The sequence below is a fragment of the Dipteris shenzhenensis genome, chromosome 30 (assembly GCF_047967505.1).
Source record: "Dipteris shenzhenensis isolate YYH24624 ecotype China chromosome 30, Dip_SZ_1.0, whole genome shotgun sequence".
Lineage (NCBI taxonomy): Eukaryota > Viridiplantae > Streptophyta > Polypodiopsida > Gleicheniales > Dipteridaceae > Dipteris > Dipteris shenzhenensis.
The window spans coordinates 26,682,124-26,694,513 of NC_141625.1; the positions used below are offsets into that span (position 1 = coordinate 26,682,124).

At 41.4% G+C, this 12,390-nt stretch overlaps 1 pseudogene across 1 annotated transcript; it reads right to left on the minus strand.

Moving 5' to 3' along the window:
* Positions 1–4,480: 4,480 nt before the first annotated feature.
* On the minus strand, positions 4,481–6,339 carry LOC147881904 (protein ELF4-LIKE 4 pseudogene; annotated as a pseudogene). The gene is made up of 2 exons (XR_015543965.1): positions 6,081–6,339; positions 4,481–5,078 (listed from the first exon to the last, which is right to left on the minus strand). The product of XR_015543965.1 is annotated as a protein ELF4-LIKE 4 pseudogene (transcript).
* Positions 6,340–12,390: the final 6,051 nt, after the last annotated feature.

The window sequence follows — 12,390 nt, forward strand, 5'->3', positions numbered from 1 at the left end:
GGAGAATTGTGTTCATTTAACCATTTTTGTAGATGCTCCCTTACACTCTCAAGTATGCGCTAGCATGGCCTCAAGCTACAACCTATGCCTCAACTATGCATTATGAGAACCCACACATTTTGGGCATTGTGCCCATGTAACTTTTTGTGAACATGCTCCCTTGTGCTCTCAACTATGCACTAGCATACCCTCAACCTTGCAACCTATCCCTTGACCTTGCAACCCAACTCTTCTCTCACTCTTTCCTCATCGCCACTCCTCTTGTCATATTCCCTTCTCTAGCTATTGGCATCCCTTCTCTCTTCTTTCTCCTCCTCTCCCTTTCAGTTCTCCATTGCAACCCAAACTCCCTCATCTATTCCCAAACTCAATCCTTAACACTTCTTTTGAACCTTGTACCCCTTATTGGCCCCTGAATCCTCACACCTACACACTTTCCCAACCACCCAAACTTCTAGATTAGATTTATAAACCCTTAATGTCCTCAAATTGGTGATGGAGAAGCATCTCTATGCTATTAACCTTGCTAAACTCAACCTTTTTCTAAACCCTTTGCCCATTTAGAACCCTATAACTCACTTCCAAGCCCAAATCCCATGGAATGGTTATCTCTGACCCTTTTACAATCAAACCTCTTATGTTTCTTTCCTCATACATACTTCGCACTGACCTCCTCTCAATTGAAAATGATCTGAGACCCTATGAACATATTGGCTACCCTGGCTCACATAAGAAAAAAACCTTGGTATATATTGAAAAGAGAATAACCGACAACATCCTTCTATGTTGTCTTTTGAGCTATATTTTTCACCTTCATATATTGTTCCTCTTGCACTCACCATGGCACATCCCTATCAAAAATTGCAAAATTTTTGTCAAATTTTTTTAGAAGCACACATTTAAAATTTCTCTCTCTAATGTTTTTCAAAATCTCACATTTAACATATCCCTACATCAATAAATTTACAAAATTTACATATTGTTTACCCATTCCATAAATATGCATGTGGATATTGTGAATTCCCAACAAAAGAGCCTTATGTACATTTGTATCTCCTCATGTTTTCAACAAACCCAAATAGGCTTTTTAAAAAGAAGATATGAAAGTCCCTATGGGCTTGAGGGAATTGGACATCATTCTCACCCAATCTCTCAATGCAACCCAACCCCTTGCATCCCCAACATATGAGAAATAGTAATTAATCAAGAGATGGATCTACACTCAACCTCCTTGTGTATTTTCCTTCTCATCAGCCTGTGAAAGATTCAATATATGATTGCCACTAAGCCTAGTGCACACAAGATCATTGGAAGAACTAAGGAGGCTCAAAGCACACTACATAAGACATGAGAGGGAAATAGAAAATGCTTATCTCTATTCAACAATACAAGATAGGATTCTTATATAGAGAGATCCTTTAAAATAGTCAACAATTGTGAGATCCTCTGATCCACATCTCTCCTTGTGGATGTCCTCAATCCACATCATGTAGTCCACATCCTAGGGTGGATACTTTAATACATTCATATACCATACCTTAGCCTCTAGTTATGTGCAAATGACACCATATCTCAACACCTCCCCTTGGTGCCATGATCCATTGGCTATTGCAAGGTGGTCAGATGTACGTTATAAATCCATCACCTCCTCTTAGTGCATACATTGCTACTTAAGGTGGTCAAGTGTGGCTTTTACATGTCAATACCTTCCCTGAGTGCTTACTTAGCTACTTGCAAGTGGGTCACGTTTGATTACAAGAATATAGGCTAAAGGTGGAAAGGCTTTTGCTTCTCAATACATGTTGTCGATGGTGTTCTCTTCTTTGCTTAATGTAGCATGATGCATGATGCTTTGTTCTTCCATGTGCCTTAATGCTTTATGTGTGGATGTCATGTTCTATGCTATGGTCATCTCATGCACTTGTGCTTCCGGCATGCTTTTTGTATTCATGCATTGCTTTAGCATTTGTTGCAAAGGTCTTACCAAGAGCTTAGTTTTTCTTCAATGGCAATGTCTAATTGCTAACAATTATTTTGACTTTACAGGCACGTAGAGTTCAAAAAGGCGATCACTTTTCCTTTTTGGAGCATGTGCAAATTCTTCCTGGATTACAAGTTATGCCTTGTCGAAGTTTTCGCGAGGAAGAGGCCTTTTGATGATGTGGCAGAGGGATTCACATGCTGCACTCACACTGTGCTTAGCAAGAAGTTGTGTGCTTAAGTGGCACTTGGTGATGTGGCACTTTTAACTAACCCCATAACCTAACCATGGCTATCTTTGACCTTACTAGAGTCAGGTCTTATCTACCATGTGGCAAACCTAACCAAGTGGACCAACCTATGGTCAACTCTTCACCTAACTACCTAGACTAGTGGGCAACCTATGCTCTGATACCATGTGAAAGATCCAATACATGATTGCCACTAAGCCTAGTGCACACAAGATCAGCGGAAGAACTAACGAGGCTCAAAGCACACTACATAAGACATGAGAGGAAGATAGAAAATGTTTATCTCTATTTAACAATACAAGATAGGCTTCTTATATAAAGAGAGCCTTTAGAATAGTCAACACTTGTGGGATCCTCTAATCCACATCTCTACTTGTGGATGTCCTCGATCCACATCATGTAGTCCACATCCTAGTGTGGCTACTTTAATACATTCCTATACCATACCTTAGCCTCTAATTATGTGCACATGGCACCATATCTCAACACAGCCCCCAAAAACCAAAAAGAGAATGAACCTAGCTAAAATTTTGAAGATTTTGAAACCTTGAAACTGCTAGAGTCACCCTGGCTTTTGTTCAAGAAGATACTAAAGTCCCTCAAGGGCTTTAGGGGATAGTACACTGTTTCAAGTTGAAACTACATTCAACTTCCTAGTGTATTCTCCTTCTAATGACACATCTAGAGCCGTACCTCAAGAAAAAAAGAAGGAAGAAAGGTCCCTAGCTTCTATATATGTAGTAAGCCAATTGACTCTCATTAGGTTTACCCATTGCAAGAGCTTAATTAAAGCTTCAAGTGATGATAATGAGGAACATTTTGTACTAATGAGTGATATAAGTAGTAAGGACTTTTTGTATTGAAAATGAAGAAAGCAGTTATAAAGAAAGAATCCAATATTGGAAGCCTTGGAGCTCTATATAAGAGCATTTCTTATACATATCAAGTAAGACAAAGAGAGTGTGCATGTGAGTGAGTGTGTGTTTGTTTGTGCAAGTGCTTGTGTGTTAGTTCGCATTCACGTGTGCACATGGGGATCGGGGCGGACATGGGTGCATGGTGTGCATTGTTGTGCGTGCATGCGTCTAAGGAAGAAACCCTTTGCATCACATGCATTCAGGGGCCGTTTCAAAAACCCCTCGACTAAATTTTTCTCTCAATAAAAACAACCCAATAAACTAAGTGAATTTTTTCTAAAGTCAAATTAAAAAGCCCCTACTATTATTGTAATCTTTTTTAAAATTGTTAAAAAGTTGGATAAGAATACCCCTCCTTTTAAATACGTGTGGCACACTAAATTTTCTGAGGTGAACACCCCAATGCGTGAGCACACATGCGTGTTGATGAATGAAACATGTAGTGAGAAACATTTTGTAGTATTTATCTTCAAATGCTTTTAGAACAAAACACACTTGTAAAGAAAGAATCCAATATTGGAATTCTTGGAGCTATCTATAAGAGCATTCCTTGTAAACATCAAGTAAATTAAAGAGAGCATGAGCATGCGTGTGTGTGTGTGCGCGCGCACGCGTGCAAGTGCGTAGGTGCATGTGCATGTGCGCCGCATAGGGATGGGGATAAGCATGGGCATGGGATGTGCATTTATGTGTACGTGCGCATGTGTGTGCACGCACCGCATGCCTATATGATTAGGCGACAATTCTCTACATCTCATTTTGCCACTATTTTCAACTGTCCCCACTATGGATGGAGCCGTTGTACATTCTATAATTAAGTCAATGGTTTTACTAAAAGAAGAGAGAGAGAGAGAGAGAGAGAGAGAGAGAGAGAGAGAGAGAGAGAGAGAGAGAGAGAGAGAGAGAGAGTCTATACCACCCCCTCACCCAACTATGGTTAGAGCGGTTATACATTCCATGAATTAAGTGAGTGGTTTCACTAAAAGAAAAATGTATGTGAGTGCGTACCACCCCCTCCCCAACTATGGTTGGAGCAATTGTACATTCCATTAACTAAGTCAACGGATTCACTAAAAGAAAACAGTGTGTGCACCCCCCACCCTTGCCCCCCAAAGGAAAAAAAAGAACTAATACAAGCATGCACAGACTATAACATGGATGAGATCTAAGCGAAGGATGTTCTGGCATGCACACTATAACATGGATGAGATCTACTCAAAGGATATTATTGAAAACACACAAAGCACACCAACATTCATGCTATGAAGATAACTGTGGAGACCGAATGATAATGATGACCATGTAGAGAGAGAGAGAGAGACTCCCACATAATAGTCCGACTAACAGGAAAAGCTTCCCGAGTACATTTCTACTTTTTGCCTAGTTCTCTTGCTCAAACTAAAGCAAACCCAAGAAAAGATCAGTCCATTAGAACTGCGATTGGAACGCCATTTTCACTAATTACTGAGCTCCAGATGACCTGCTTCTTTTGTGGCCTGCTGCAAGGGCCCTTGTTTCTGCTGTCCGTGCATCGGCGTTGGCACCAGTTCCATCTGATTCTTCCTCCGCATGCGAATCCATACACTTTACAAACGACGTAGACAAATCTGAGTACATATCTACGACTTGGGCAATGTTGCTGTTCAGTTCCTTTATCAGTGTCACGTTCCTAGTGAGATTTTCTGGGGCCTTTGACTCGTGGTTTTGATTTATCTCGCCAATTAGAACCCTGTTCTCGTCCAAGAGTTTCTGCACTTTGGAAAAGCCATTGTTGAATGTCTGCCACGCTTCCCCTTCTCCCAAGGACTTCTTATCTCGTGGACTCGACGACGTCTCGGCTTCCATCACAAATGTCAAACCGGTTCTTTCAGCAGCATAAAGATACCCTTAGCAAGAGCTCTTTCATGATCCCACGATGGCTTCTTCGCACCTGCAAGTAGTGAAGCAGTTTGAACTTCAAACCAGAAACATCTCTGGAAGAGAGATTACCCGCTCTAACTAAGGAGACAATCAAAATATAACGGCCAGCTAGACACACATAAACCCTAGGGAACGAGTCCCTCGATGCAATATTTTTTTCAAAATTTCCATCTCGATTCATTTTTTCAAAATTTCCACTCTCGGATGCAACAGAACACCAGTTCCATCTGATTCTTTCTCCGTCTGACATCCCAACGTGAGCCAAGAAAAGCTACCCAACTCAAACCGTTGTTTAAATCACTTGAGACAAGTTATCCTCAAAGAAGCATTAAGACATGCAAGGAATTCCCCGGATATTGCAGAGCAGAGCAGACCGTAATGCCCCATCAATGTCAGCTCAGAACTCACATAAGTCGGAGCCGAAATCAAAGCCATTCTGTACAGAAATCTACGGTCGACTCTGTCAAAAGGCTCTACAGGAATCTAGAGAACAAGAGGGCAACTATGGCTAAAGACCTACATCTCAAGAGCACTCGCAGCAAGCATTTTTATGCTAAGAGTGGACATTCAAAAAAGTCCTGACCACTTGGTCAAAAGAATTTCTCAGAGGCAAAACTTGTGTCTCTAGTTCATGGCTACTATGCAAGCTTCCTACCATCCAAGCTTCTATCATACATACCTCACCACAGAGATGGCAATGGATGACAGCACAGGATCAAAGGCATGGTGATTTGCAGAAAGGCAACCGTATATAATATATAATATAATCTCCAATTCTACGAGCTTGGAAGAGCAAGTGTAAAACTCTATAGATCAAGATAGCTCTAACACATCGAAAGCATATTGCATCAAAACAGTTCAACTCCTCTGAGTACTTTAAGTGGCCAAGTCCGGCTGTATTTGACCGTGGAAACGGTAGAAGGACGCCCAAAGAGGTATAGCCCAAGAACGGAATCAAGCACCAGGACCAGGGACACAGAGAGCTAAGGGGAGATGAAAAAGAAAGACTCACGTTTTGGTGATGGAAGGCGATGGAGTGATCCGGATTCTAGCAAAGATCGGGGCCGAAATCACCAGAAGAAACGAGCGGATTGGGGAAGGAAGCGAAGCCGAGACTGTGCCGGGAAATCGACGAAAGGACGAGAGTTGGACCGCCGGAATGAATGAATCGCCCAACAAGATCGTTCAAAGGGAATCGCCCAACAAAATCGTTCAAACGTGAATCGCCCAGCAAAATCGTTGCCGGCGAGGCGGAGACAGAAAAGGGACGCCGTCAAATTTAACGGCCGCCGTCAAAGGCGGATCATATATCGACCCACGTGTTCCAGAAGCCAATCAGGTGGCCACAAGTGATATGGGTTGCGGGGCCCACCAAATCCCGAACCACGACGGGCCTCGGGCTTTCCACTCAGCTTCCAGATCAATATTCGCCAGCTGGCCAGACTCCGATTTTTTGTTTTTTTGTTTTTGAATTAAAAAACCGCACTTTCGGTTGTATTTCCAAAATCCACGGTCCCACCTCACATACGATCTTGCTTACAGGGCCCTTCTCTCTTAATAGACGCACTTTGGGTTGTTAGTACCTCCAAATCTTCCCCTTCTCTAACTCCTCACTCGAAACACTGCTACGGTCTACCTTTCGAATATTTTTTGGCTTGCCCCTGGGCTAGGCCTTAAACAATGGTCATTTCTCTAAGAAGCGAAAATCTAATTTTAGTAATTTTGAAATTTTGGCCATCATTTTCTCCCCCTTTCTCTCTCTGTCTCTTCTTCTTCTCTCTCTCTCTCTCTCTAAGATTCCTCTTCTTCTCTCTCTCTCTCTCTCTCTCTCTCTCTCTCTCGCTCTCTCTCTCTCTCTCTCAACTTTTAGTTTGCTAGGGCAAGCATCTTGAATGTATTCAACTTGTTTCCAGTTTCCCTAGTTAAACCAAGCGCTTTTGGTAATATCTAGAAATATCCCCTTCAAGCAAGCATCTATGGTGTTTATCCCTTTCCTTTCTGATCAGTGCTTCCCGGTTTAGACGGCCCCTTCAAGTGTTTCCCCTTCTAGTACCGTGGCTCCTTTCCCAAATCAAATATGTCAAGCATCTAGAGTCTACTCCTTCCCAATACTGATTAGTGCTTCTCGTCAGACATGTGAAGAGTGCAGGTTTTGTACTCCATTTGGTTTTAGCATAGGATTTCGATGGAATGAGAAATAGAAGTGATTATGACCATGGTTTGATTTGGAGCTGTACATTCATAGTGGTAGGGAAGTTTAAGAAGGTGATGAAGCTTTGAGTAAGGCTCACACGTCCCAGTTCCCCATCGACTATTTCCAAAAAAAGCACGAGAAATCAACAATATAATTGCAAAGACCACATCTTGCACAAACCCTCCAGCCCTCTCCGTAATATTTGTTGCAATCCAATTAATTGATAGTTAAGTTTTTATGTTTTTCACTACTGTGAAGTGAGAAATCTCGCAATTTTGTACTTGTCCTCTTTTAGGGTTGGCCGCCCTGTTGATAAAAGATGGCCTCTTACCCCTCCCTCCCACAAAAAAAGTATGTCATGAGGAAGAAAGGAAAAGGGGCAAAGAGAGAGAGAGAGAGAGAGAGAGAGAGAGAGAGAGAGAGAGAGAGAGAGGATGGACTTAAGATTTTGAAAAGTAAGAGCAAGCAAAAGAAAGAATTCTTTTCAAAGGGCAAAACATGAGAAATGTTGTATTGAGGACTCTACCATCACGACATTGCTAAAAAGAGTATCACATGCCCCCCACTTCATGTCTTTCCTAGCATCCTTTCTTTTCAGCAACTATGTGTCACATAGATCCATCCTCTTACTTTTGCAATCAAGACCTATATGCAACAAGCCTAAGAAATCAAAATTTGCATGTGAGCGCTCTTTGAGAAGAGGAAAGAGTGCTTACATGAACATTTAATTTCAAATCACATTTGTACAACAATATGTAGGCCAACCCTACATCAAATATTTGAAAGCTTTCACATTCCAAGCAACGTGCACCAATGCCATGGTTGCTAAGCTATAACTAAAACATGTTTTTTAACACTATGTGAATACAAAACAATGATGAATATGCAACAAGATAAGCCTAGGGAATCACAAGTTATCTTCCCTCTTTTTAATTTTAAGAAAATGTACTCTTGATCATGACATCTCTTAGTCTATGATGTCTTTAACTAAAAATATTTGTTAGTTCGGAGGGATACTTCAACAAGTAGTACATCATGGCTTGTACTTGACGTGATTTTATAATTGTCATGATTGTAGCAAGCTATTTCATTGAAAACTATATATAGAGAGAGAGAGAGAAAGAGAGAGAGAGAGTCGTTTAATAGGTTATCCCTCATCATCTCAACGCTTTTATCCTTGGTCGTTTCTTAAATTTCAAAGTTTGACCCCATTAAAAGGTTCAATCAATCTCAAATGGAGATTCTATATTTCTATTTTTGCCTATATGCAAAGACTTGTCCACCATTGCGTCCAATGATAAAGGGATAAACTGACCTAAAGTGATTATTTTGGAATTATTTTGTAGGACTACCGGCATTTTTGGTACCCAAGAAAGGTTGATGCTCAGGGGGTACCTTCATTATAGCAGCTAATGTAGGATGAGCAAGCAAGCATGTATTTAAATACCCCTATGATTTAAACATTTACATTTTTTTCATATTTGTTCACCCTCTTCCATACATATACATATTTTGTTTACATTGGATCGTATTTAAATCTTCCCTCATTTTTATAAAAAACATGTATGCTACTCTATCAATGTTAATTAAATTAATCTCCTTAGGAGTTAATTTCCAAATTGTGAAGGTTGTGGAACATAGATAATGAAAAAACATTGTCCCTTAATAAATAGTTGACTCTATGGGGATTTTAATTGATCAATCAGTAGTAAAGGTCACTAGTCTCAAACGCTCATTGTATTTTTTGTTTTATTTCAAGTGCTTCTCACTACATGATTTTTGTTATCGTCAATGTTCATAGTTGAAGCTTAGCATTTTGTATAATCAATTGTAATGTGGATAGGTCTCTAATTACATAAGCCGAAAGACATATCATTGTGCCAACATTGGTGTAAAGTTATCATTGGGCCTGGGGGATATGAGGTGATAACACACACACACACACGCACACGCGTGCACACGCATGCATGCACGCACACATGTAGGCACGCGCACACACACACACACACGTGCACAGTCACAGTGCAAGTTGATTTAGGCAATCTTCTCTCAAGTATCATAATTAGCATTAGGTTTCTATATGCATCACCTAGGGTAGCCTTGTACTTTGTATGGCTGAAAAATCAATTCGCTAAGACCTCTTGATTGTATGGTTGTCATGCCTTCTTTGTGGTCTTATCCTTATCTCTCCTTCCTTCTGGCTTCACCTTCTATTGCACTCTCAAGCTTCTCTACATGGTATCAGAGCCATGTACATTCCATAGTCTAGAGAGTCTTCTCCTTCTTCCTTGCTTGTCAAGTAGCAGCCTTTGCTACCTCATGATAGTTGTTGTCGAGCCTTGAGGATCCATGCAGAGACTTCTTGTACATTGTATGTTCAAGATTATTGTGGTTGTCTTGCCCTTTTGCATCCAATCATGGAGGCTTGTCTCCATAGTTCATCATAGGCTATTCACATACCTCTATTGCTAGTCGCGACATGAATGTTTCAGCTCCAAATAATATATATTGCTATGGTTCTTTTGGTAGCACGTCTAGATTTACTCCTTGAGGTGTGAAAATTAAATGTGTCCTTGTTGCTACTTGATGTTCCAGACAGGAGGTGTGTCGCCAAGTTCCTTGAAATTTCTTCTTCCACCATTTCTATCAGTTCAGTCGTTCACTCCCACGGGGATGCTGAAGTGACAAACCTTTCAAGCAAGGCCAGTGTATTCAACAATTTTTGTTGATGAGCATCAGGATAATTTCTTCTATTGCTTTGCAAGGCTACTTGTTGTTTTGTCACTAGGAGCTATGAGCTTCTATGGGAGGCAGTCATTATAGCTACTATGACTCTTTTAATGTAGAGTATCTTTGAATTTTGCCACTATTCTTCTCGAGAAATGTATGCTACTTCATCATGTCTAAGGGAGTTTTGTCACTTGCCAAGGTCACGACAAAAATTGATGAAAGTGATGAGGAGAAGGTGCAATCAATAATTGTGCTATGTCTTATGAAAGAGAGTCATCCATCATGTCTCGAAGCTTACATCAACCAAAGCCCTGTGGGAGCAGCTAGAGAAACTATATCCTGCCAAGGGTAAAACCTCAAATTTCGATGTGATCCAATGAATTACTTGGCGCCCATATCTCCAAGCCCAGAAGCATCATGGCACAATTAGCTTCAATCAACTCCACAGTGGATGAAGACAATTCCATTCCAATGATCCTTGAAAGTATGTGTTGGCTCTTTCCCACGGCTTCCGCAGGAAGAGCAGGGTTTTCTCAGTATGTTTTCTCAGTATGTAGGGTTCCGAGGCCTTTTGTCACCTACAAATATATCAGTGTTGTCGTTTGTAGTATAAGTGTAGCTTAGGACCTTGAGTTATATTCAAGGTTTAGAAGGAGGTTCCAAGGTTTAGAGGTTCCACAGTTTAGACGAGGTTCAAGGGTTAGAAGGAGGATCCAAGGTTCAGCGTAGAGTACATGGTGGAAAACTCATCTCCCTCATAGATCATGGAGGTCAAGGGTTGAGGAACTAAGGGTTTAGGGGGAGCATAGGAGTGGGAGAGGAAGAAGGTGTAAGAGCATGGGGGGAAAGAAGAGAGAGGAGAAGGGAGGAGGAGGAGGAGGAGGAGGAGGAAGGAGGAAGGAGGAGGAGGAGAAGGGAGGAGGAGGAGGGAGGAGGAGGAGGAGGAGAGGGAGAGGATGGGTTGCAAGGTTGGAGGAGAGGGGAGGAGGAGTTGGAAGGTTAGGACATGCTTTTGGACATGGAGTGCAAGGAAGCATGGACACTTGAAACAATTTCTTGGAATACCAAAGTAGAACTCAACACAATGCCCCAAAGAGTGTGGGCTTCATTCCATTATGGGGTATTTATACAAGTTGGAGAGCTTCTCTCTCTACATGTAGGAATTGTAAGACATGCTCTCTCTACATGTAGAACTTGCATACAGAAGTTGCATGTAGGAGTTGCATGTAGAACTCGCATGTTGCATGTTGCATGTAGGAGTTGCATGTAGAACTCATATGTAGAACATGCATGTAGGACTTGCATGTAGAACATGCATGTAGGAATCGCATGTAGGACTTGCATGTAGAACATGCATGTAGGAATCACATGTAGGACTTGCATGTAGAACTTGCACGTAGGAATTGCATCAAGGACTTGCATGTAGAACATGCATATAGGAGTTGCCAGTAGAACTTGCATGTTGAGGATTCCTAAGAGAGATTATTCCTAGCCTTATGCAAGTATAAGCCAAGCTTTGCTGCTACTCTACACACACATTCTGTACTACCTAAGTCCATGTTGGCACAGAGGCAACATACTCTTAGATCCATTTTATTACCCATCCTCAGGTTATGGATTATTGTGAGCACGCAGCTGGGTTGCCATGCGTGTAATCTAGTGGCTATGGAACTTGTGTCATGCCAGTCGATCTTGCTATAAAGCCTTGGCACCATACAATTTTTTTCTCAGTTTCTAGGTAGCCTGTATCCACCATTTATTCGAACAGAGATACGTGGCGTGCTTCTAAGAAGATGACTCTTTGATAGAGTCAGCTTGTAATATGAGCATCAATCCGTTCATTGGGATTGAAACTGAGTGGAGGCAAATGGCTATCGAGGTGACATGGGACGTCTAGAATGTATTCCAATGTTTTGCAAAAGATAGCACTTAGGCAAAGGAAGTGATCAATGTTGCCGCGCATTATTTGCTCATGCTGCTGAAGTACTCACATCATTGTGCCTTGGATATTCCATTCTACACCAAAGTATGGTTCGATCATTGGCCAATTAATGGTGCGATCTTCACCTAAAGTGTATGTTGGCTTCCCATCTGTGACATTCTGGAACTACATAGAACTTGGGATGGAATCTGAGACATGGAGGTGCATGTAGGTACTCTTTCGAGAAGATTACATCAAAGAGCTTGGGACAGCACCAATCAGGTTGTGGATCCAACTTTCTTATCCAATCTTCACTAATTTGACACTGACGAAGGTTGGTAGGGAAGTTGTCCGTGGTCCATCCACCTCGAGTTTTCATATAAGGATATTTGCTCCAAAATTCCTTGATGGGGTTACTGGGAAGTGGTATCTCATCAAAATCATACCCATCATTGGAATTTGGCATGGGAGTACAAA